Source organism: Lactuca virosa, chromosome 2, assembly GCF_052849685.1.
Source record: "Lactuca virosa cultivar CGN04683 chromosome 2, Lactuca_virosa_CGN04683_v6, whole genome shotgun sequence".
In the NCBI taxonomy this organism is placed as follows: domain Eukaryota; kingdom Viridiplantae; phylum Streptophyta; class Magnoliopsida; order Asterales; family Asteraceae; genus Lactuca; species Lactuca virosa.
Genome location: NC_136427.1, coordinates 3,937,335 through 3,963,324, shown reverse-complemented (window position 1 = coordinate 3,963,324; position 25,990 = coordinate 3,937,335).

The window sequence follows — 25,990 nt, the reverse complement described above, 5'->3', positions numbered from 1 at the left end:
CAAATATTCAAGAGTTAGTGTAGTTTTATCAAGACAAAACACTTCACTAAATTGGCCCTAGTTGGTCTTTGTCTTATCCAAGACATCACAACTTTCCAATTGTGCAAGAATAAGAAAACCTTTTTCAAATTTCACATTTGATGAATGTTATAAACCTTCTTAAGACTTGTCACTCAATTCACAATCTTAACTCTAAGACTTGGTTTTGGAACGAAGTATGATTGAGTTATTGATTTAACCATTTCTTCAATTCTTGTTTCCTCTTCTCAGACATACAATTGCACTAAGACTCACTTAGAGGATCAATTGAGATATGGTTCTTAATCATTAAGACCTATCATAAAACATAATAAAAAGGTACTCTCCCTTCTTCTTAGAATAGAGAAACTTTTATCTTTCTGCCTACCTGATTCTTCTTATTCGTTTTGCTATTTATTGAAACTCTTTCAATCAATTGAGAATTACACTTAATCTCATAGGTATAATCATATTTACTTGACCTTAGTAAATCATGACGAATATCTTTGTTACTCTTGTGGTGGACTTGATCAACACACAACCTTGTGTACTCGATCTCCTAGTCCTTCACTTGACACTTTGTCAATGAATTAGTCTAATTTCCAAATATGAAATTTCTCATTCATCATGCAACCAAGTTGTATGATTCCAAGTTTCTGTCCAATTGAAACTTGGGCGATGAGAAACTTTCCCTATTTGGTAAATTTTTGACCTTTCCACAAATAACATAATTAAGAATCAAATCCATTATTGCTAATAATAGAAACTTACATCAATTTTTCATACACGCCATTGCAAGGATAAATAAATAATATAAAATCAAAATTTATATTATTGCGGAAAAATTTGTCCTTATAATGCAATTTAACTGAAAAACTATGTTGTTAAATATTCCTAAGCAATCTATTCTAACTCCAAGTAGTAGCTTAAGATTCTAATCTTCAAGTAATGCGATCGAAATCCATTTCTTCACGATTAGATTCCGCTCACTTCTTCCCTTAAGATTCCTCTCTTTCCTACAAAACATCGAAATGTAATCTTATCACATTATGTATTAAGAATCTAGAATAGGAACTTAAAAGAGTTAGTTAATGGATTTTACCTAAAGTAGAGCCATACGTTTTGACTCTCCCATCTCTTAGATCTCTTAGGTAAATAGGGCAGCTTCGTCTCCAATGCCCCTTCTCTTGGCAATAAAAGCAAATTGACTCTTTTGGAACAACACACGGAACTACTTCTGACTTTGCCTTTCTCTTATGATCAAACTATTCGATCATGGCATGCCTTTTGTTGCCATTGCCTATATCCATAGAGGTCTGGAAGGCAGATCCACCAATCAACTTTGCTTTTCCAGTGCGCCAAATCATCGCTGATTCAGCAGCAATAAGCATATAGGTGAGATCGATGAGGGTTACGTCGTGGTTCATCATATAGTACTCTCATACGAACTCACTATATGAGTCAGGAAGTGACTGAAGAACCCAGTCAACATCCAGCTCCTCACAGACAATAGATCCCAACATTCTTAACCTATCAATGTGTGACTTCATCTCTAGGACGTGTGCACACACTGACTTTCCTTCTTCATGTTTACTTGCCAAAAGGGCTTGAGTGAGTTTGAACTTTTCAATCTTTCGAACTTGTGGGTTAGGGAGAACAATAGGAGGAGGTGGAGGAAGTGAAGCATGATCTCGTGTTCCTCGATCGAATCGTGGAATATCATCTTCATGTGAAACGCTTTTTCCACGGGATTTGGGAAGACCATAGTTGTCATACTTTGACATCTACAAAACGGGAGAAAAATTCAAGTTAGTTGATTGATTGAGTCCTTAATAAATCACCCAAATGAGATATTAAGGTTAGGACCCAACACAATACTCTACACCTTGGGAGAGGGATGCCGTAACCCAAATTGCAGAACATTTGAAGGTAAGTGAATGACGATTCACTAATTTCCACCATGAAAAACAAAAAAAATTTAAGTTTTAAATCTATTGAAAATTCCTAGATCTTTTGAGATTCATTGAACATTTCAATGGCATGTTTAAATCTCGATATGCCCCTCGATTTGTGACTGGGATGCCGAGGATCACAAAACAGGGTGTGAATAACCATGCAAACTTACATGGTGCCCTCAAATGTTATAGTCACCTATTCGATGTGCCGGTTAACCACACACGCTCCACCGAACTATGACAAACAATGAGTCATCCTTTGCTACCTTTGCTTAGAACCATTTAGTGTGCCGGTTAACCACACACGCTCCACTAACATCTTCGCAAGGGCACAAAGTGTAATTTCATGGAATTGCATCAATTCACTTTTGCCTAAAGTAACTAAGATTGGGAATTTTGTAAAAGCATTTAGTTACTTTTGTACTTCATTATACTTATAATGGAAGGTTTCTGTCATATCCTACCCGTTCGGCTAACGACCCTCCACTAGTCAAGAGTGCGGTGGGTAAGAGTGGATACCCATTCAATCGCCATTTTATAGGCAATTTCCTTAAACACCCCTTATAGACCAGCTTCGTGAATGAGGCCTACTAACGGTAAGACTGACTGTTTACTCATACATATATAATACTAGACTTTTAATGTTATATATAGTATAGGGTGTATTTTATACTTTTAAAATACTTGGTGGTCAAATTTAATAATTACACTTTTAATTTAATTAAATTGTAAACCAAAACTTTTATGGATTTATTAAATCTCTCTTAATTGTACACTTTAATTAATTAATAAAACCATAAGGGTGTGAATTAAACTTTTCAAAACAATACTAAGGTTTTAGAATTTAACATTTCTAAATTAAACTTTTAATCAACTTTTAAATTCCAAAACTTGAGGGAAAGTTTTGAAACATTTCAAAACATTAGGGTTTAGAATTTAAATATTTCAAATCAAACCTTTTAATCAAAATTTAAATTCCAAAACTTGAGGGCAAGTATTTGAAACATTTCAAAAACACAAGGATCAAATAGCAAATAATTTAAATTAAACAATTAATTTAATGATTATCTAAATTTGACCTAAATTCAATTTCTTGCAAGATAAGTTACCCAATTAATACAAATAATTAATCTTTAATCATATAAGGAAGTTATTATCTAATCAATTGGTAATTATCTTTTGTTTAATCAAGGATATTCTCAAATATAAGATAAAATTCGAATATTAAAGATCCAAAACAATTAAGGCAAGTATCCTCAAGCAAAACAGCAAGAAATCCCGAATTTCCCTCTTTCTGACGCTCAAACTCGCCGAGTTCCTCTATGGACTCGCCGAGTTGGAGCAACTCGCCGAGTCCACATTGGAACTCGCCGAGTTCATCAGTCAGGGAGCCAAAAAATCGATTTTGAAGCTTGAACAAATAACCAAGGCATCAATACAATAGAAACCAATCAAGGCTCTGATACCACTGATGGGTTTAAGCCATAATAACATCCTATGTGCTCATACAAACCCTAATGCTTGGATCTAGGTTTCTCTATTGTACATGCATTCATCCAAGACTTTAAACCCTAAATCTAGCATGTGATAATCAATATTAACATATGAATTAGGGTTTAGATCATACCTTGACTGTTATGTAGCAATAACAATCTCAAATCCTTCTTGTAATGACTTTAGAAAGCTTAGAGTCACAAATGTCACTCCTCTAATGGTTCACAAACACCAAGAGCAAGAGGATGAAGAAGAGAAGAGAAGGAGGCTGCCCAAAACGTGTGGAACCCCTAGAGAACCAGTTCACCACGTTTTTGGGGCTTAAGGGATCTTTAAATAGTGAGGCTATTAGGGTTATCTAACAAGGAAACCCTAATTTGGATGCTTAGGCCCTAAGCAACCCATGATCCCCTTTGTAATAAGCCTTGGACGATTTCTAATGGGTTTCCCCATAGAATTCGTCCAACCTTATATTATAAGGTAATCCATAGCCCAATTGCAATTATCTTACAATTACAATTCTAGTCCCTTAAGTTTAATTAATCTCTTTTAGCCACAAACTTAATTCTTATTAATTCTTGACTAATATTAATTAAACAATATGATTTCTCCTTTAATATATTATTCTCATAATATATTAATAAATCATATTTAATCCTTTCTCTCCATAATTCATCCTATCAAGTTGCTTTGGTGAAGGCAACCCAAAAGGACCATGCACCATCGGGTCAAGTACATACCAAAATAGTTATGGACTTAGACACTAATCCAACAGAACTATCCGACGCATAACTTGGAGTTGGGGGCAGTTGTTTTCGCTATCAATATTTGGCGTCATTACCTCTATGGGGTCCGCTGTACTATTTAAATGGACCATAAGAGTTTGAGGTACCTTATGGATCAGCCGAATCTGAACATGAGGCAGCGTCGGTGGCTTGATGTGGTGAAGGATTACGATTGTGAGATCCTCTACCACCCGGGGAAGGCCAATGTTGTGGCCGATGCGCTTAGCCACAAGGCAGCGCTGATCAGAGATATTTGTTTGAGGATGACGGTGGTGACCCCGCTATTGGAGCGGATTCCAGAGGCCCAGTAGGAGGCTGTGAAGGAGGAACATCGCAAGAGTGAGCATATTGTGGGTCAGGTTTCCTCCTTCGATTATGACAGCCGTGGATTGTTGACTCTACACCGTAGAGTGTGGGTCCCATATCATGGAGGTGTGCGCCAAGTATTGATGGAGGAGGCGCACAAATCCTGATTTTCTATCCATCCCGGGACGACGAAGATGTACATGGATCTTCGTCTTGATTATTGGTGGCCTTGCATGAAGAAGGATGTAGCTTGGTTCGTTGAGAGATGCCTGACCTGCAGGATGGTCAAGGCCGAGCACCAGAGGCCTCACGGCAAGACCCAACCGTTGGATATCCCGCTATGGAAATGGGAAGATATCACTATAGATTTATCACGAAGCTTCGCAGGACCACGCGGGGAGTGGATTCGATTTGGGTCATCGTGGATCGGTTGACCAAGAGCGCCTATTTCATTCCAATTCAGGAGAGCATTTCGGCTGAGAAGTTGGCCGACATCTATATCAGAGAGGTAGTGGTTCGGCATGGGGTGCGAGTTTCGGTGATTTCCGACAGAGATGTGCGATTCACTTCCAGATTCTGGAAGAAGTTTCACGACAAGTTGGGTACTCGTCTGCACTTTAGCATCGCTTTTCACCTGCAGACGGATGTTCAGAGTGAGCGAACCATCCAAACTTTGGAAGATAGGCTGCGGGCGTGTGTTCTAGACTTTGGAGGTAGTTGGGATACTTACTGTAACGCCCGCGTTTCTGGGCTAGGCATTAATATTGATGTAATAGTCTAGGTTAACCTTTGTAACTCATTTTGAAATAATAAGAATGTATTATTTGAGTATTATTTGTTTTATGCTTAATTGTGTGGCTTAATTGAATTAAGGATAAAAATAAGCGTCAAAATGAAATGTTAGATAAACCCGATATCTATGAAGGATGTGGTATTGGTCGTGCCGAGGTTTCCGAATATATAGAGAATGCTGAAATCCGAGTTATAACGAAGAAGTTATGACATGTCAAAGTTTCGCGACAGAACCGACACGACGCTGAATGACGTAAAATATGAATTTGAGATAGAGCGATGTTTAGCCTTAGTGATCTAAACGAAAGTCGTAGAATACGTTAAACCGAGAGCATGCATAAAAAGAACGTCTATATCTGACTTCGTATGAGGAAGTTATGATTTTTCGAAGTTTCAGCTTAGCAGTATGCAGCCCGAAGTTCGAATATGATATCGAGTGGTTTCTAGCCAAAAGAATCTAAAATAGAATCGAATATCTCGTCGATAGTAGTCCAACGGTAAAAAGATAGACGAAAACGGACTTCAGATGAAGGAGTTATGAATTTATAACGGAGTTTCCTGTCCCGGCCTAGTAAAAATAATATAATAAAAATATAATAAAAATTAAATCAAAATTAGCCGACGGAGTCTAAACGAGAGTTGTAGAGCATAATCTCACCTACGCGTCTATATAAAGAACGTCGAAAATGGAGCTCGTATGCGAAAGTTATGAATTTCTGAAGTTCGGGGCGCGAACCCCAAAGCTGCATCAGGGTCCACGACGTGGGAGTACTGTCCACGACGTGGAATCAGTGATTTGACCTTTCAGAGCCTGTCAGACGCAACCTATGATGACACATGCAATGACGATCAAGCCCACGACGTGGGAGAACTGTTCACGACGAGAAAATCGAGAAAACAGCCCTATAAATAGAGTTGAAGGGGCAGCCGAGTTTGGTTGCTCATTCTCTCATCTCTCTCCCATATTACATCGTTTTACGTGCAATTTTAACCCCCCGAAGCCCCGGTATCATTCCCGAGACCCGAAGCAAGTCCCGAAGCCCGAAGATCCCGAGAAGAAAAGAGTTTCTGAGCCGAAGCTCTGCCCGCGAGAAGCCCGGTGTGTGAAGATCTCCCGGTTTCACCGAAGAATACTGCTTTTAGAGCCGTAGTGCTGCCCGATCATCTTCTGATCAAGTGAGTGCATAGTCTCTTTCATAAACACGATTTAATACAAGTATTGTTGAATGTATTAAGTATACGTTTTATGTGAGTGTCTATTCCCTTTCTTCTAACACATAGATATGAAGTATCTACTTTAGAATACGTGTTATGTGTGTATAAATATACATGTATATATATGCTATCTGTTTATTTGGAATGAGTATTGAATGAGTATCTTATCAGTTTTTAAGTTGCATATGAATGCATATGTATGTTGTTATCTACAAAAATGTTGGGTAGAACTTGGGTAGATAGTTGATGTGTGATAAACTGATGAGAGGCCTCGATGTGATTGTGATCTAGTCATTCAGTAGAATATGGATGACGACCACGGACTCTTTGTAGACTGTCCTGTGGAACGCTGGCAGGCTCATAACCTGTAGGTGTAGTGAACTTGGGTGTTCATTTGCTGTATTCTATCCCCCTCATGGTTGCCTTAGGACATTCATTGCTGAGGAAACCCCTTTGCAGTATTGTCCGTCCCGATGAAAATCCTAGATTAGGTCCCTTGTGATAGTTGTTGTTTTAGGGACGTAAAGTGAGGATAACGGGAATGGTTAATCGGGTTATTGTTGGTTTCTGAAATTAAATATAATTATTTATTGTGGGTTGAAAACCCTATATGCTCACCAGGCTCCCAAGCCTGACCCACTCAGTTTCTTTGTATTACAGGTAGTGGCGCAAGAGCATAAGTTGGAGAACTTGTGAAGATGTTTTTGTTTATAGACCAGTAGTTATATATAACTGTGTAAGGTCTATGTTTTATTGTTTATGCTTTTGTGTCTGTATCGGAACATGACATCCCGAGTTTTGATATATAATGAAAATACATTTCTTTAAGAAATGCTTTGATAAACCTTATTTTATCATGTAATGTTTTTGGGGACAAATTCCGCAACTCTTTTAAATCAATGGATTTACTCTGAAATTATTTTAAAAGCATAAATGAAACCGGTCTTTTCTGGCCGTGATTTTGGGGATGTCACACTTACCTTCCTTTGACAGAGTTTTCCTATAATAACAGCTATCACGCGAGTATCGACCGTCCCCCCTTCGAGATGTTGTACGGGAGGAAGTGCAGGACCCCGATATGTTGGGGTGATGTTAGCCAGAGGGTCATGGGGAGTACCGAAGTGGTACTCAAGACTACATAGAGGATCCAGCAGGTGCGGAGCAGGCTTCAGACTACTCAAATTCGGCAGAAAAGTTATGCCGACAGGCGTCGTTCGGACCTGGAGTTCCAGGTCGGGGATATGGTGCTTCTGAAGGTGTCGCCTTTGAAAGGTGTCATTCGGTTCAGGAAGCGGGGCAAGTTGGGCCCTAGATACATTGGACCTTTCAGGGTTGTAGCCCGGGTGGGCAAGGTGGCATATAGGCTGGACCTGCCAGCCGAACTCAGTCAGATTCACAATACTTTTCACGTCTCCCAGTTGCGGAAGTGTCCGGTGGACGACTCGGCAGTGGTGCCTTTGGAGGATATTTAGGTGGATGACAGCCTGAACTACATCGAGTGGCTAGTGGCGATCCTCGACAGGAAGTCGAAGGATCTGAGCAACAAGAGGGTGGAGTTGGTGAAGGTGCAATGGCATCACCGCAAGGGCTCGGAATGGACATGGGAGCTGGAGGACGAGATGAGGGAGCACTACCCCGAGCTTTTTTCCGGATTCAACAGCAGACTTTGAGGACAAAGTCTAAAATAAGTGGGGGAGATTTCTAACACCCGGTCCATGGTGCGTATTTAAATTCAAGTATTTTTCATGTTTTTCCTTAGGACTCGGCGAGTTGGAGGCTCAACTCGTCGAGTAGACTTGACTTTGGACCCGGAGGTTTAGTGACCTACTCGACGAGTAGGAGCTATCTGGATGAAACCCTAATGTTAGGGTTTGCACCCTATTTAAACATCTTATTCTGCCTCAACCCAGCCCCCATCGTCCCTCCCAACCCAAAGAAACCCTAACTCTAAACCCTAAGCCCCTTTTGAATGTTCTTGAGCTTTTTTGGTGACTTTTATGTGCATTTGAAGTTGGAAGAGAAGAAGAAAACTTGGGAGTTCAAGTGGAAGCTAGTAGATCTAGAGGTTTTGCTTCTTCTCAGTTCAATCAAGGTAAAAAGCTTGAACCTTGACCATCTATCTCTTAGATCTTGTTTTGGGGCTATTTTCTACCTTTTCTAAGCTTTTAAGAGGCTATACTCAATTTGTATGTATATTTGGAGTTGCACTTTAGATCTGGAACCATTGAGGGTTCCCATGGCATAAAAGTGCCAACTTTATGGCCTTGGGAGACCCATGCAACATATAAACCCATTTTTATGGCTTTTTGAGCCAAAGGCCCCATACATGGACATCAAGTTTGTAGCTTTACGTATAAAATCACTACTAGAAAACAGCCCTTTAATGACGCGCAAACAATGACACATAATGATAGAGGACACGCATTTGTGCGTGCCCTAAAAATTAATGTCAGCTTTCCAAAATATGAAGGATAGAGGACACGCATTTATGTGTGCCCTAAAATTACTGTCCAACAAAAAAATTAGAAACACTAAGGGCACCTACCATAAAAGAGCGTGTCGTGTAGAATTGTCGCTTTATAATTTTTTTCATGAACGCGCGTTCTCCAAATTTTTAATTGCTAAGAGGGGAATGAAATACCAAAAAATAAAAAACCCCGCCTGATACTCTCCTTCTTTTTCTTTCGTATGTTTATGTTGTGAAATCCTCTTCGATCAAAAGAAACCCTAAAAGCATTGTGTGGGTTCCTGATATGCGATTTTTAGTTGTGAAGTTCCTGAAATCATATTTACTTCCTAATATGCAATTTTTCTGAATTGGTATTTGATGTGTAGAAGATCGATAATTTCATATTTTGAAGTTCTTAAAATCCTCTTCGATTAATAGAAACCCTAAAACCCCTTTGAGCACCTTTTGATGCTTGTTTCCCTTACGTATCAGGTACAAAAGTCAAAGGATTCATTGGTTTCCGGGCCAATTTAGCCTTTGAAACCACCTTCTGTTTAAGCTGCGGTGACTTTCTTTCATTTTCATCACCGGTTTTCACTCTCTTGTTCGGCTTACAACCCGTTTCTAGTTCCGCAGGAAACGCGTTCGTGTTTGTGTTGCCACTGTCTGATTCATCGGAAACACATTCCGATACTTCACCCGAATCCAAATCTCGGGGTTCGATTTCTATCACGTTCACAATCTTTCCGGTTAGACTCGTGTCAACGACTGTAAAGTTGAATAAAAGCGTTCCGAGACTCGGGGCACGAGGTTGAAGGTAACAAATCATTTTCTTCTTCTTCTAATTTTATTTCAATTTCTCCGTTTTTGTCATCAATTTCGAGAATCTGTGGGTGTGAAGCGACTCTATTTAAAACATCTGTAACCGAATCCATGTATGTTTCACCTTTGATTAATCTTCTTCAGAATTTATTGATTCCAGGCATTAAGAAGACCAAATTGTGTTTTCCATTTGCAGTGTAGTTGTATCCGTTTGGTTGTTCTGAATGCCAGACGACGTCGAAGTTGAAGTTCGACAAGATCCCCGGGTAAAGCATCTTTTCAATCCTTTATCAATTTCGATTATTTTTCTTTTCTAAATTCCCACAATCGCCTGCATCAGTTTCAATTTAGGGTTTATCATATTAGTTGTAGGTTTGAGATTTGTTGTGTTGTTGTGTTTTGTAGATGAAGATGATCATTTTTGTCTTACGGTAAACTTTGAATACTTCTTAATCGCTTGATGATGCCAACCGATTATCGCACTTTATTTTGACCAGTTTTGTGAATCTTCAGTTTGCCTCCTTTCAATTGGTTTATTTGGTTTCCTTTATATCATGATCACAAAAGCATAGTGGAAATTCATACAGAAATTCACATATTTGTTATTAATGTGTTGCAACATAACGAGAACTAATCTATATGAAATTGAATTTGATCAAATTGTGAGAGTTAACATAGGCAACAATCTACATGAAATTGGAATTACTATTAATAGATCAGGGACCGATGGACAAAATTTCTAACTTTTTGTGGATTTGACAATGTTAAAAAGACATGAATGCCCTCAATGCTTAAGCTAATTGTTTTGTATACTATGTATTTTCAAGGCACCTGGTGGAATGGCGAAAGCAAAGGGGAAAATCTATTTGTTAAAAGTTCACAAATCCAGATCTCCCGGTAAGAACCCATTTTCGAATGACGATATCCATTTACCTCACGAACACTTTCCAACTTTATGTAAGTACTATTTGATATTATTGTGTTTTCTTACATGAATTCGATGTAGATTAATGAAACTAGAGAAACCATCATCGATCGATCTTTCAGGTTCTTTCTCATTCTATTAATAATTTGGATATGAAGTGTAGTGTATTGTTGCAATTTAAAAGGTTTTTTTGGGTTATGATTGTTGTATAAATTAAAAATTTATGTTTTATATTGGTGTGTGCTTGGATGTTCAAATAAATGGAGATCAACATTTAAGTTTTTCATTTCTCCCTGTGGATTCTGATAAGATATGCACATAACTGGTCTGTGTAATTTCTAGGTTACTTGAAAGTTATTTGTAGATGAAAAATTGGATTGAGGGTTACTATGGGCTTGGACCTGATGCATATATCTTCAGGTGATAAATATTTTAATAATAAACGGCTGAATTGCTCCTATTTTGTTTGTTTTATAATAGATATTTGAAGATAAACTATAAATATTTGCAAAATTATTAAGTTATCCGTTTCTAATTTCATGTTTCTGAAGCTATTCAAATCTAAGTTTATATAGATGATAAATTATATATGTTATGATGTTTATGTTTAGGCGACAAATAGTTTTAAAGTATTATTACAGTTATTGAAAAATGTGCTCTTTGGTCATTTTACATATATAATCGGAATCAGCCAAAACACTAAAAAACAACTTATAAGTTTATTATGCTTTGAATGTTCATCTAACTATATAAGTTATATTCATTTACTTAGTATATTGTATATTTCCTCTTTTTGAAATTTGTCCTTTATGTCTATTAGTCTGTATTTCCTGGTATATAATTTTGATTAATGCTACAATATTGCAGGTTTAGTGGTTTCACTTCATCAATTCTGAGAATTTTTGTTACCGGACTGGACCAAGGCATTGTCAATGATGGTAGCCCGGACCAGGATCTAAAGGTTTTTTTAGGTTATCAAGAAAGTACTCCACAAATTAGATTTCCCAAAATGTCCTTCCTATATCTTTTTTAATGAAACATTTGTGCACACTTTATATTAAAGGATGAATACTTAATGCCTATAATTTACATTTCAGGTCGCTGACACAAAGCAACATCATATATAAGCATTGTTATTAATGGGAAGACCTTATTATCCGTTTACACAGTTTTAGAGGTTATTTCTGATATTCTATCCACAATAGTAGCCTAGAAGTTGGATTATAGTAGTTTGTTATTTAAATCGCTTCCATTGGTCTGGATCATCCCTAAGCTATTCTGATGACAATTTTCCAGTCTGTTAATTTTTTGCAGACTAAGTTATCTCAAGTTACTCTCAAATTTGTTAAATATGTTGCGTTAAATATGCTGACAAATTGGTAAAAAAACTGTCAAATGGTTAAAACTGTTGTCGAAAAGGTTGAAAATGCTGTGAAATTACTTAAATATGCCATCAAATTAATGATTACAAAATGTTGTCCAATTGCTTAAACGTGCTGTCAACATGCATGCTAAATATGCAGTCAAACACTACTTCCTTGAAAATGCTGTGAAATTGCTTGAACACAAAGTATAATTAATATTAAAATCAAGGGTTCAATGTTACCTCTCGGAAAATGGTGAAATTTTCTTATGTCCTTTTTATTTTTTTATGATATATCAATATTACATATGTTTTGATTTATTATCTTTTTTTTTGAAGCACATCTATGGGACAGAGGAACACGGAACAACATACAGAACAAGAAAAGAAAACAAAGTGAACATCTCTCTTTTTTCTATTCATTTCTTCAAATTAATATTTAATTATTTAATTAAATTATTAATATAATCAAGTTAGAGAGGTCTAGAATCTTAACCATCTTACCTATTTGTTTCAATTATGTTGGAGTGCAAAATAAGGTTGTTTGTTTTCTTTGATGGAATGGAACAAGTATTTTATGAAGGAATGTGATAGAATGGAATGGAATGAAAACCTATGATGTATACATTTTTATTTATAAACTTTTTAACGACATGAATATGATAATTTTTCGAGCTATTTTCTAGCCATTTTCTAAAAAAATAAATAAATAATAAATAAAAAATAAAAAACTAGAAAATAGAATTCCACTATGATAATTATTGGGTTTTAGTGTATAATATCATTATCTTCTTTAAAATTTGAAATTTTTTGAAATGTAAGTTTGGTGACTTTGTTATTTACATCCTCTGCTTAGAGGATTATGTATTAGAGTTTAAATTATCCAGGAAAGTTGACCAAATAGACCTCAAATGGTGCCGATCCTTGTGGAGATCATTGGAAAGGTGTGACATGTTCAGGTTCATTAGTGATAGAAATGTATGCTAAATCTCAATGCCCAAATCTGTACATTGTTATACATTTTGTTTTATAGTTCTTTTAACTTTTTTTTGAGTCTTTGGTACTTCAAACTGAAGATTATTATAAAAAATTGTCTTATGTTTCTTATGGTTAATTGCAGGGAATGCTTGAATGTTGATAGATTTTTGTTGTTAAAGAAATAATCATAAGTAGGTTTCTATAATAAGCTATCATATTCAGGTAGATTTTCAAACATATAATATCTAATAAGCATAATTTTTTATAAATTATAATGCTATGATTAGGTAGATTTTCTATCTATATCAGAGCCTCTAACCGGAAAAACAACATTGAAGGCTTCCGACCCCCGCAAAGCGGGGGGCACTTTTCTAGTTATTATTATTATTATTATTATTATTATTATTATTATTATTATTGTTATTATTATCTCATCGGACTTAGTAAACAACAAGAGCAAATGTGGTAAATAAGCTTTTTTAATGATTTATAGTATATATTTATGTTCACAAATAACCTTTTTTTATCATTTACAATGAAATTTAACTTCTTTGCAAAAAAATGTGTGGTAGGTATCAGACGAGCGCTCTTGCATCATTAATACGATGGCTCTCACAAGGAATGCAAAGGGCAGGTGCACCTCCACAACAAGCTAGACCAGGCGTTAGGGTAGCAGATCTCATCCCTCCAGCTGCAAGGCAAGAACATGAAAATCCTCCTTTGCTAGGTATTCCTTCTATCTCTCTCTCTCTCACACTAGTAGTTTTTGTCCCGTTACAGCATTGTACTTTCATTTCTTTTTCTGTTGCACCATTGTAATAAGAAAAAGATTGAAAGTACAATGCTATAATTGGGGTGATTTTTAAAGTGCCATATCTTGATAAGAAAAACATTTAAGGTACGAAGTTGTAAAATAGAGACATGAAAGTAAGATGCATAATAAAGAAATAAATGGAAGTTGTTAATGTTTCTTGTAGTTAGCTCTTCATAATATTAACACACGACAATTTATCCTTTGATAATTTAATAAGTAATCAATATTATATCAAAAAAATATTAGTAAAATAATGATCCGGAACGCTTCTTGTATAAAACTATACATAATCGATGTGTTTTATTATGATTACAACAGTAATCTGATTTTTTTGAATAAAGCAGTTTAGAAGGTTTTATTGTATGCATTAAAAATACACTTTTGGAATTTATTACCTCTTAAGAAAGCGATTTAGGAGGCTGTAAACATTTAGGTATATTTTGGGTGAATTTTTTTAATTGGGTTACATGCATGAAACAGCAACAAACTTCCATTAAGTAATGAAAACAGTAGCAGTAACAACAACAGTAGCATTTCATGGTTTAGCTAAATTACCAAATGTTGTTTATTCTTGCAAGGCAACCAATTGATGGGAATCACCCTCAATCTAATTGGCCTTGAGGAAAGTACTGATTTTTTTTTAATTAATAGACTAAATGTGGACAAGACTTAATCTGCTACGCTTTTGGACCAAATTACCATTTTTCATAGCTAGTCAACTTTTATATCTTATGTTGATCTGATCAAATTAGTTAATAATATATTTATATAACAACTCTATCATGTAGCTAAACTTGATTGTGTGATTAATAAAAGCTTTTTTGTTTCAGCTAATGTTCAAGTCATTACTTGCCATCCACGCTCGGTGGACAGCAGCCGAGTACATCAGGTGACAAACCAATGATACAGAGGATTTTTTTGACATGATATTTGGTACAAGAAGGTGCCCCATAATACCAATGTAGTATTAGGTTATATAGTTAGGGAAAACCTCTTAATAACAATGTACAATTAGATCCCCATAATATCAATGTATTACAATTTTTGGACATGATGTTATTGGATGAAATTGATTATTTTGGTATATATTTGTTTCCATATTTTTGTATTATGCGTAAATGAGTATCATAAAGACGCGTCGTAAATGTACATTATAAATGGTCGTTGAAGTTTATGACACACAAATGCGTGCCATCTTCATTTATGATAAGGGCTTTAATGATACGCAATGCGTGTCCTAAACGTGCGTCGTAAGGTTATGACCCACAAATGCGTGTCGTCTTCCTTTATGACAGGGCCTTCCTTGATACGCACTGCGTGTCGTAAATGAGTGTCGTAAATGTGTTTCATAACTGCGCATTGTCTATAGACGACGCGCAAAAGCGTGTCTGTCATTATGACAGGGCCTTCCTTGACACTCATTTGCGCGTCGTCTGAGCGTTTTACGACACGCATTGCGCGTTGTAAAATGTTGTTTTTCTAGTAGTGAATGGACCCTAGGAGGCCAGATCTATGGTTTTGATGCGTTAAGACCCATTATAATCGACTGAATAGTTTTGGACAAAGAGGGACTCGGCGAGTCGGGTCGCATTTTCCCCCAATTGTCTTCTGGAAATGGTCTTTGGTTGAGTGGAAGGAACACTCAGCCTGTTAGGGTTTTTTATGGACTTGAAGATCGAAGGACTCGACGAGTTCAAGGAGGAACTCGGCGAGTTCAAGGCAATTGTAACACTTGGTTTGAATTGGAAAGGATTTGAGCATGGACTCAGCGAGTTGGGAGCTCAACTCGTCGAGTAGGGTCGTATTTCATGGGCACGAATCGGAAGTGACTTGGCGAGTCAGAAGGCTGACTCGACGAGTCAGGGCTGTTTAATGAAAAACCCTAATTCTGGGGTTTGCCCCGATATAAGCCTCATTAAACGCTCTTGTAGCCTCCCTTAGCATCATAAGATACTGTGTACGGCCGCAAACTCCCTAGTGTGTGAAGTGTGTGCATTTGAGAGCTTGACTTTGGAAATTTGGGAAGGAATCCAGGTTTGGAGAAGAAGAATCAAGGGGAAAACACTGGATCTAGCATCTAGTTCGTCTTGGGCATCAAATTGAGGTATGAATCTTTTACCTTAAGCCTATATTTTACTTGGGAGTTCATGACCAAACTTTGAGGAAATGGAATCAAGCCTAGATTTGGACCCATCACAGGGGTATGGTTCCAGATCTGAACCTCACTAGGTCCCAAATATCATAAAGTTGCATGATTTATAAGCTAATTCCCTCTCTATGTATGAAAACCTTGTTAGAGGATTGGTTTTAGTGTTACAGTTATGAAAGGCCCTGCATGCATGTAAAGGTTGTAACTTTACGTGAAATGTATAATAGGAGATGATGGATCTAAAGTTTGGGAACTTAAGTTCCACTGGAAAGGACCGTAATCATGATGAACTTTGAGGGACTCGACGAGTCGTGCAAGTGACTCGGCGAGTCGAGAGAGTTTTCTCGTTTACGGCCAAGGGTTTACGGCCAAGGGTGTACGTCCAAGGGTGTACAGCCAAGGGTGTTCGGCCAAGGGTTTACGGTCAAAGGTGTACGGTTGGTGGTTTACGGACGTAAACACCAAGGAACTCGACGAGTCCCTCGGGTGACTCGGCGAGTCGACGAGTTAAGCAGGGAACCCGACGAGTGAATGATTGTACTCGACGATTCAAGGTCAATATGGACTATTGACCTTGACTATAGACTTTGACTTTGACCAGGGTTGATCCTGGAGGGTATTTATGGGACTATGCTGAGATGTTTACTCATTTATTATAAACAGTTTGGGAGGAGCAGCACAGGCATACCTGAATCCAGTTTGCTAGTTTAGCTTTTGAGAGGTGAGTCTTCTCACCATACCAATGGGTCTAAGGCACCAAGGTCGGCCAATTTTATGATAGTTAGTATATTTGCTATGTAGAGGTGTGTGATATGTATGTATGCGTGATATGCTGTAGAGATAGCCTATGTGGTTAACGGTAGAGACAGTCTTTATGGCAGATGGTAGAGATAGCCTTGTGGATAATGTTAGAGACAGCCTTTATGGATGTTGGTAGAGATAGCCTTGTGGCTAATGGTAGAGATAGCCTTTGTGGCTAACAGTAGAGAAAGCTTGTACAACTAATTGATATGTGCCAATGGTAGAGATTGCTTTTATAGTTATTTGATATGTGATATGTGGCAGAAGTAGCTTTTATAGCTAATTGATATGTGCTAATGGTAGAGAGAGCTTTTATAGCTATTTGATATGTGATATGTGGTAGAGTAGCTTTTATAGCTGATTGATATGTGATATGTGGTAGAGTAGCTTTTATAGCTGATTGATATGTGATAACGATAGAGATAGTTTTTTTTTTCAGCTAATACGATATGTGTTATGTGGATTGTGTGTGGGGTATGCTCTGGTGGGACTCACTAAGCTTTGTGCTTACGCTTTACAATTTTGGTTTCAGTTTGCATCGATTTGGAAATGAAGGCTCGGATTGATCGCAGTGCACACTCCTATGATTTCCGCAATGAATGGTTTTGGGACGAACTCTGATAATTATTTTACTTAATGATGATTTGGAATGTTTGAAATAAATGGTATCAATGTTTTAGCTATATTAAAAATGAAATTTTTACCTCTGATTTTTAGGTTGTTACAAGTTGTTATTAGAGACTTGGTTTGAGGGATTCGGACATACTTTCGGGTGAGTCTGAACTCAAACTGAGGATCTGTAAAGTTTCAAAAGAAAATTGTTTCTAAGACAAGAAAGGGGTGTGGTGCAAGCAATCAACCGAGCTCAAGTAAGTTTCCCCAGAATACCCACATTTGTTATCTGTTATGATCTGATTATGAATCTGTGAATCACATGCTAGTTAGGGCTAAGGGAGATGCATGTATATGTTATATGAACCGGTACTCTTGCATGCTAGAGCTGAGTAGTCAGCAATAGGTTGGTCTGATATGTGGTGCTGATAGCCTTGGGAATATTTGATGCCATGTTGGAATGAGAATGATAATTGGTATTTGTAACTGCAATGTGTATGCTTTTAAAATTGTATACGGTTAGGATCGTATAGCCTTAGAATAATTGATTTGGCCTTATTTCCTGTTCCCTGTCTGGTTGTGGTCCTAGGGTAGAGTCTATTATTCAACAGTCTATTAGATCCTGTTCTGTGTATAGTTTGCATGCATAAGGCAGCCGACAGTGAGAATGGATGGATGTGGATAGTGCGGGTTGTGATATGTGGGTGGAATGTTCTATGGCAGTTCTTTGGGTCAGAGTGTTTTTGCATGAATGCTTCTTGCTTCGTGCTTTGTGGAACTCTTGAGTGATGGGAGTCAGCCACTAAGTGGATATGACGATATCCAAGAGGTGGATGGCTGGCATCATGAGGAGTTCCTCAGCAGCTGATGGCAGGGTGAGGTTGGGAACCTAGGAAAGCCTAGGGTATGCTCTAGTGAGTTAGTGGGGCAGTTCAGTGAGGTTGGAAACCTAGGGGGAGCCTAGGAGGTGCTTCGGTGGATGTTGCATTGCTGATTAGCAGACATTTAATACATCATGGGAGTAGGTGACTTAGAGGATTCGGGATGATTCTGGAGGAAAGTATGGATATGTTAGGAAGGTAGTATTGGACCCGTACTACTGAAAGCACAGGATCTATACTCGAATCGGGGAAAGTCTTGGAGAATCTAAGAAGCTTATGGAAAAAGAAATTTTTTTTTTTGATTATGCTCTGATAATGGAAATAGTAGCATTGCAGGTTGAGGATGGGCACGTATGGGGATAGACCAGGGTTTAGGTCCGGCTCCGGTAGTGAGCTAGTTTGTGGAAGGACTGCCACAGTTTTGAGTTCGCGTTGGATTGAGGAGATGGAAGGTGTCTTCCGCACCAGTCCCTGCCCTAGGGGAGTCAGGGTTCGGTTCGCCTTGGACCTCTTGCATCGGGCGGCGAGGAGTTGTTAGGAATTAATTGTGCGATCTTCCGCGTCGTCAGAATTGGAGGCTATGTCTTGGGAGGAGTTTGTGGCTCGGTTTAGGGAAGATGTTACTCCAACTATTGCAGTTCGGCCGTCGGCGTTTGAGTTGGTGAGTGTGTTAGGGTGCCAGACCCTGAAGGAAATTACTCCCAGAGACCGAAGGCGGGAGATCGACTTGGAGCACCTTGGGAAGAGAAGTTCATACCAGGTGCATACAGTGGAGGGCTCGGAAAAGAAACCCATGATTTTGGGCCATCGTCTGAGGGGCTAGCGAACCCGGGGCCAGTGCAGTACGTGCGGGAAACTGCACGATGGAGTTTGTCATGCCAGGGGTCTGGGATGCTACAATTGCGGACAGATTGGTCACGTCAGCAGGGATTGTCCTCAGGGGGTAGGCTCGTTATGTTTTCACTGTGATCAGATGGGCCACAAGAAGGCTGACTGTCCGTTGATCAAGGGAGGAGCGACGAGCGCGCCTGCTCCGCCCATACTGAGGTACACCGATGGGCGAGAGAGTAGGCCAGGAGCCCCAACAGAGAGGAGCCGCACTTTGCAGTATCAGACAGGGGAGATCAGGACTTCAGCTGGCGAGGTTGCGGGTATGTACCTTTTTTGTCTTCTTTCTGGCTCTGTATGTACCTTGTGGTTGTTATCTTGCATCGGTCTGAGTAAGTGTACCTTTGGGTTTGTTTACCTGTTTATGTTTGGAATATATCTTCAAGAATTATCGTATGCCAATTACATACTGTGAATTATTACGTGATTAGTGAAAGGTCGCTTCCCTTTTAGTAGGTTTTGGGTGTTAAGTATTATCTTGGTTTATGACTAAGGACGGTGCATGAGTATTACGTGGTAGGTTGGTGACTAGGGTTTCGGCAGGTCGGTTATCCGACGTCGCCAGGAATCGGTAAGTTTAGCTTTTGTGTTTGGCTAGCAATAGGGCGCTTGTGTTGATCGGCGCAGGATTTAGGCGGGTAATGCATATTGATGGAAATGGAATGGAGATCCATAAGGTGTAAGAGGTCGAAGAACATCGTCGAGCTCAAGTGGGGGAGAAACAAGTGGCTGTTTAGGCCTCGGTTGTGTTGGTGAGAGTTCAGGAAACTCCCAATCGCCGGTTGGCATCACCTTGACAATGCATATTGAGCAGTGGGAATCCATAGGTGAGACCCAAACTCCTAATGGGATATAGGATTCGGTTCGATGAGTGCGACGATGTGATAGTGAAGTATGGTAAAACCATGGGTGGTAAGCATAGTTGTATGGAATTAGTGCTAGGCTGCGGTAAGTTCTTAGCATTCATTGGTCCGAATTAGACTATTTATGTGATGGTCACAGGCACGAAAGGGAGATCAGCTTGTGCTTTGGGCACGACCGGCCAGGGTTGTCAGGAAATTATTCTGTGTTTTGGGATTGAGGATCTTCGGTGTCCGTGGGCGAGCTTGGGTGATTACGAAAATTCAGGTTGGAACTGGTAAAGACTGTTGAGTCAAGGGCTGAATCTTGAGATACAGGGTCACCCGAATGAGTAGTGCATGTCACAGTAGGGCTACGGCTGAGTAGCCCTGATATTGGATCTTATAGGAACCTAGTAGGTGGACCGGGTGCGAGACTGGTCGTATCAGGAAATCAGCTAAGGGTGTTTATTAATCGGTCAAGTAAAGGATGACGGGAAGTCATGGTGCATTATGCAAATGCCGATTCGAGGATCTCTGGACAAGAGCAACAATTCGGATTTGGGTAGGAACCCAAATCGGAATTCATGCAGGATTTTGTTTCAGTGAGATGGGATGTGGGGCATCTATATGCCAAGAGCATCAAGGGCAGAATCCCAGGTTGGTGAACGGGTCGGTTTGATGGTAGTATAAGCCATTGCGAAGTGTCTCGGGTGGCCCTATCTGTAATAAAGTCACGACATGTCCGAATCAGGAAACGGTGGGTCGGAGGAGATCGGGAATGACGTAAGACTACAGTTATTCTGGTGGGATTCGCCTTGATTGCGTAGGATTCAGTGGCGGCAGGTTATCAGCCTATCACGATCGGATGGATCAGTCGTAGGGAAGGAGGTTGGGCAGTTATGGTTAGACGAGGTATCCCTCGGAGGTAGCAGGGGACTGCTGAGTGTGGTTTGGCTCAGCAATAGGGTAGGTGTACGGTGTTCCGGACAATTGATAGACAGGTTGGGGCCAGGGAGGTCCCTGGTTTTTCTTCTGGAAAACAGCCATGTGGCAGCAAGAGGAGTAGGAGCGACTTCATTGACTTGGGGTCTGTGCGTGGAATTGTTTGTTATTCGGCAGTCGTAGTTGATCGATGATTTAGTTCGTTAGGAAGCCTCAAGGCATTGCGAGTGGGAAGTATTCTATTTAGACTGGTTATCTTGTGGAACCAGTTCGATGATTATGATTTGATGTGGGCAGTCTGTCAGGGCGACAGACCATCTCGAAACTTCAGTTGTTAGATGAAGCAGATATGATCAGGTTGCGAGTAATTCGTTCATTCTTGGATTTCAAGTTGTCGAAGGTGTCTCCCTGGAAAGGGATTATCAGGTTTAGGAAGAGAGGCATGATGGGGCCTCGGTTTTCAGGACGTTCAGGATCTCAGCCCGGGTGGGCAATATGGCATATCGCTTGGATTTTCCAGAGGAGGTTAGCCAGATTCACAACAGGTTCCATGTGTCATAACTTCGGAAGTGTGTCACAGACGAGGCTGCGGTTGTCTCATTGGGTGATATCCAGGTGGATGAGAGCTTGAACTACATCGAGAAGCTCGTTGCCATCTTGGATAGGAAGACGAAGGCTCTTCGGAATAAGGAAGTAAGACTGGTGAAAGTGCAATGGAAACATCAGAAGGGCTCCGAATGGACTTGGGAACCGGAAGAGGATATGCAAGATCATTACCCCAATTTGTTTGAGTCAGCAGACTTCGAGGACGAAGTCTAGTTCAAGTGGGGGAGACTTGTAACACCTGGTTTGAATTGGAAAGGATTTGAGCATGGACTCGGCGAGTTGGGAGCTCAACTCGTCGAGTAGGATCGTATTTCAAGGGAACGAATCGGAAGTGACTCGGCGAGTCAGAAGGCTGACTCGACGAGTCAGGGCTGTTTAATGAAAAACCCTAATTCTGGGGTTTGCCCCTATATAAGCTTCATTAAACGCTTTTGTAGCCTCCCTTATCATCATAAGAGACTATGTACGGCCGCAAACTCCCTATTGTGTGAAGTGTGTGCATTTGAGAGCTTGACTTTGGGAATTTGGGAAGGAATCCAAGTTTGGAGAAGAAGAATCAAGGGGAAAACACTAGATCTAGCATCTAGTTCGTCTTGGGCATCAAATTGAGGTATGAATCTTTTCCCTTAAGCCTATATTTTACTTGGGTTCATGACCAAACTTTGAGGAAATGGAATCAAGCCTAGATCTAGACCCATCACAGGGGTATGGTTCCAGATCTGAACCTCACTAGGTCCCAAATATCATAAAGTTGCATGCTTTATAAGCTTATTCCCTCTCTATGTATGAAACCTTGTTGGAGGATTAGTTTTGGTGTTTACGGTTATGAAAGGCCCTGCATGCACGTAAAGGTTGTAACTTTACGTGAAATGTACAATAGGAGATGATGGATCTAAAGTTTGGGACCTTAAGTCCCACTGGAAAGGACCGTAATCATTATGAACTTTGAGGGACTCGACGAGTCGTGAAAGTGACTCGGCGAGTCAAGAGAGTTTTCTCGTTTACGGCCAAGGGTGTACGGCCAAGGGTGTTTGGCCAAGGGTTTACGGTCAAAGGTGTACGGTTGGTGGTTTATAGACGTAAACACCAAGGAACTCGACGAGTCCCTCGGGTGACTCGGATAGTCGACGAGTTAAGCAGGGAACCCGACGAGTGAATGATTGTACTCGACGAGTCAAGGTCAATATGGACTGTTGACCTTGACTATAGACTTTGAATTTGACCAGGGTTGACCCTAGAGGGTATTTATGGGACTATGCTGAGATGTTTACTCATTGATTATAAACAGTTTGGGAAGAGCAGCACAGGCATACCTAAATCCAGTTTTCCAGTTCAGCCTTTGAGAGGTGAGTCTTCTCACCATACCAATGGGTCTAAGGCACCAAGGTCGGCCCATTTTATGATAGTTAGTATACTTGCTATGTAGAGATGTGTGATATGTATGTATGCGTGATATGCTATAGAGATAGCCTTTGTGGTTAACGGTAGAGACAGTCTTTATGGCTATTGGTAGAGATAGCCTTGTGGCTAATGTCAGAGACGGCCATTATGGCTGGTGGTAGAGATAGCCTTGTAGCTAATGGTAGAGATAGCCTTTGTGGCTAACAGTAGAGATAGCTTGTACAACTAATTCATATGTGCCAATGGTAGAGATAGCTTTTATAGTTATTTGATATGTGATATGTGGCAGAAGTAGCTTTTATAGCTACTTGATATGTGCTAATGGTAGAGAGAGCTTTTATAGCTATTTGATATGTGATATGTGGTAGAGTAGCTTTTATAGCTGATTGATATGTGATATGTGGTAGAGTAGCTTTTATAGCTGATTGATATGTGATAACGGTACAGATAGTTTTTTTCCAGCTAATACGATATGTTTTATGTGGATTGTGTGTGGGGTATGCTCTGGGGGACTCACTAAGCTTTGTGCTTATGGTTTACAGTTTTGGTTTCTGGTTGCATCGATTTGGAAATGAAGGGATCAGATTGATCGCAGTGCACACTCCTGTGATTTCTGCAATGAATGGTTTTGGGACGAACTATGATAATTATTTTACTTAATGATGATTTGGAATGTTTGAAATAAATGGTATCAATTGTTTAGCTATATTAAAAATGAAATTTTTACCTTTGATTTTTGAGTTGTTACAGCAATGTCCCAACCACATGAAGACGGACTCGACGAGTTCAAGGATGAACTCGGCGAGTCATAGACTGGACACCTTCATATGGATGAAGATGGACTCAACGAGTTCAAGGACGAACTCGGCGAGTCGGTTGAAGATAGTCTGATGTGTTGTTGAAGACGAACTCGTCGAGCTCTTGCTAGACTCGACGAGTAGGGACGGGATTATGGTATTTTGTGGACATGGGGACTCGGCGAGTTGGTGGACCAACTCGGCGAGTCAAGTCAACCAGATGTTGACTTTGACCATGGTTTTGACCTTGACTTTGACTTGGACTTGAGTGACCCTTGTAGGGGTTATGAGTATGAATTGATAACTTAGAAAAGTTGTTGTGTAAGGATTGAGGAGTCGAGGAGAGTCGATTTTCACACCGAGGACAGTGCAGGCACTACACGACATTGAGGTGAGTTACCTTCTAGTAGAAGTGGGTCTAAGGCACCAAGGCCGACCCACTAGTAGTTGATTATAGTTGAGATGATTGTCTTCGTGATAATTGTCTGGTTTGCTATTCGTTGATGTATTCTATGTGACAGTATGATATGTTCTATGTGATAGTGGTAGTAGGAGGGGAATAGTCCCCCAATTCGGTCGTTAGGACCGAAGGGTAGGTCGGACACCCCAGATCTTTTTGACAACATGATTATGATATGTTATTATGTGATAGTAGTAGGGGTGAAATAGTCCCCGTAACCGGGTGAGATAGACCGGAGGGTAGGCAGACACCCAAGAATGGCCTGACATGGGTAGGTCAGCACCCCAGAATGGCTTGACATGGGTAGGTCAGCACCCCAGAATGGCTTGACATGGGTAGGTCGGGCACCCGAGAATTGCCTGGCAGTATGTATGATGAATGGTATGTGGTATGATGAGGGAACTCACTAAGCTTTGTGCTTACGGTTTTCAGTTTTGGTTTCAAGTACCTCTTCATCTAAGGGGAAGGAGCCGGCAGGGTAGCAGCGCATCGCACACACATGATTCCGCATTTGAGAACCTTGGGATTGTACTCTGACACTACACTATTAGACATGATGTTTTTTTTGAAAACATGTAACTATGGTTTTGTGGTTTGATGTGATATCATTAATGTTTTACTCAAACGGTTTTACAAGTATTATAATTAAAAACAAAAATTTTTGGTCTCGGTTTTTGGGGTGTTACAAGTTGGTATCAGAGCCTTGGTTTGAGGGATTCGGGCACACCATTGGGGGTGTCTGGACTCAAACCGAGGGCTTGAAGGATTTTTATAGGAAAAATAGTTTCTAAAATTTAAAAATAAGGAGTTTTGAGAAAGAACTGATGGGTTTTGAGCATTCTAACACTTCCTAAGTGTACATACAACCCTAATAACCTTGAATCTATGTTTTCTCTATATACATGCAAATTTCTTTTTCAATGTTATTTCCTAACTAGCATGGCATGGGGATTACATAGAACATAAAACTAGTAGAAATACATACCTTGTTGTTGCTTGGATTCCTTCAAGACTTTGTGAGCCTAGCACCCCAAATGTTGTGCCTCAAATGCTTCACACAACACCACAAGACTTGGAATAACTTGAGATAATGTCACTTAGCCTCAAAATCGGTTATGCCCTCTCTAGTAACACTAGGTCCACTAGGTCACGATTTTGCTAGCCATAGGGTTCCTTTTATAGTGTTGTCACAATTAGGGTTTACACATGAATGCCCTTAATTGTCATGACTCTTGATTTCTCATGACCCATGGGTTTGTAACTCCCATGAACTATCCATGGAGCTCCATATGGTTATAACCAAACCCATAAACCATGGATCATTAATCCACCATAAAAGAATTGATGATTGTCATAATCAACCCTATATATTTAATTAGTCTCACTTTGATCACCAAATTAATACTAGATTAATACTTGATCAATACTAATTAAATAATACTATTATCAACATATTGGAACTTATAATATATTAATAATCATAAGTGCCTTATTCTCTCATTTAGTCTATCCAAGTATTGCAATGCCATGCAACCCAAATGGACCATGCCGGGTCGGGTCAACTACATACCAAATAAAGTTATGGACTTAGACACTATATCTAACAAGAACAAGGTGTGTGATGCGTGCGACCGACTGAGCTCAAGTAAGTTTTCCCCAAGATACCCATACATGTTATGTTATGTTATATGATAT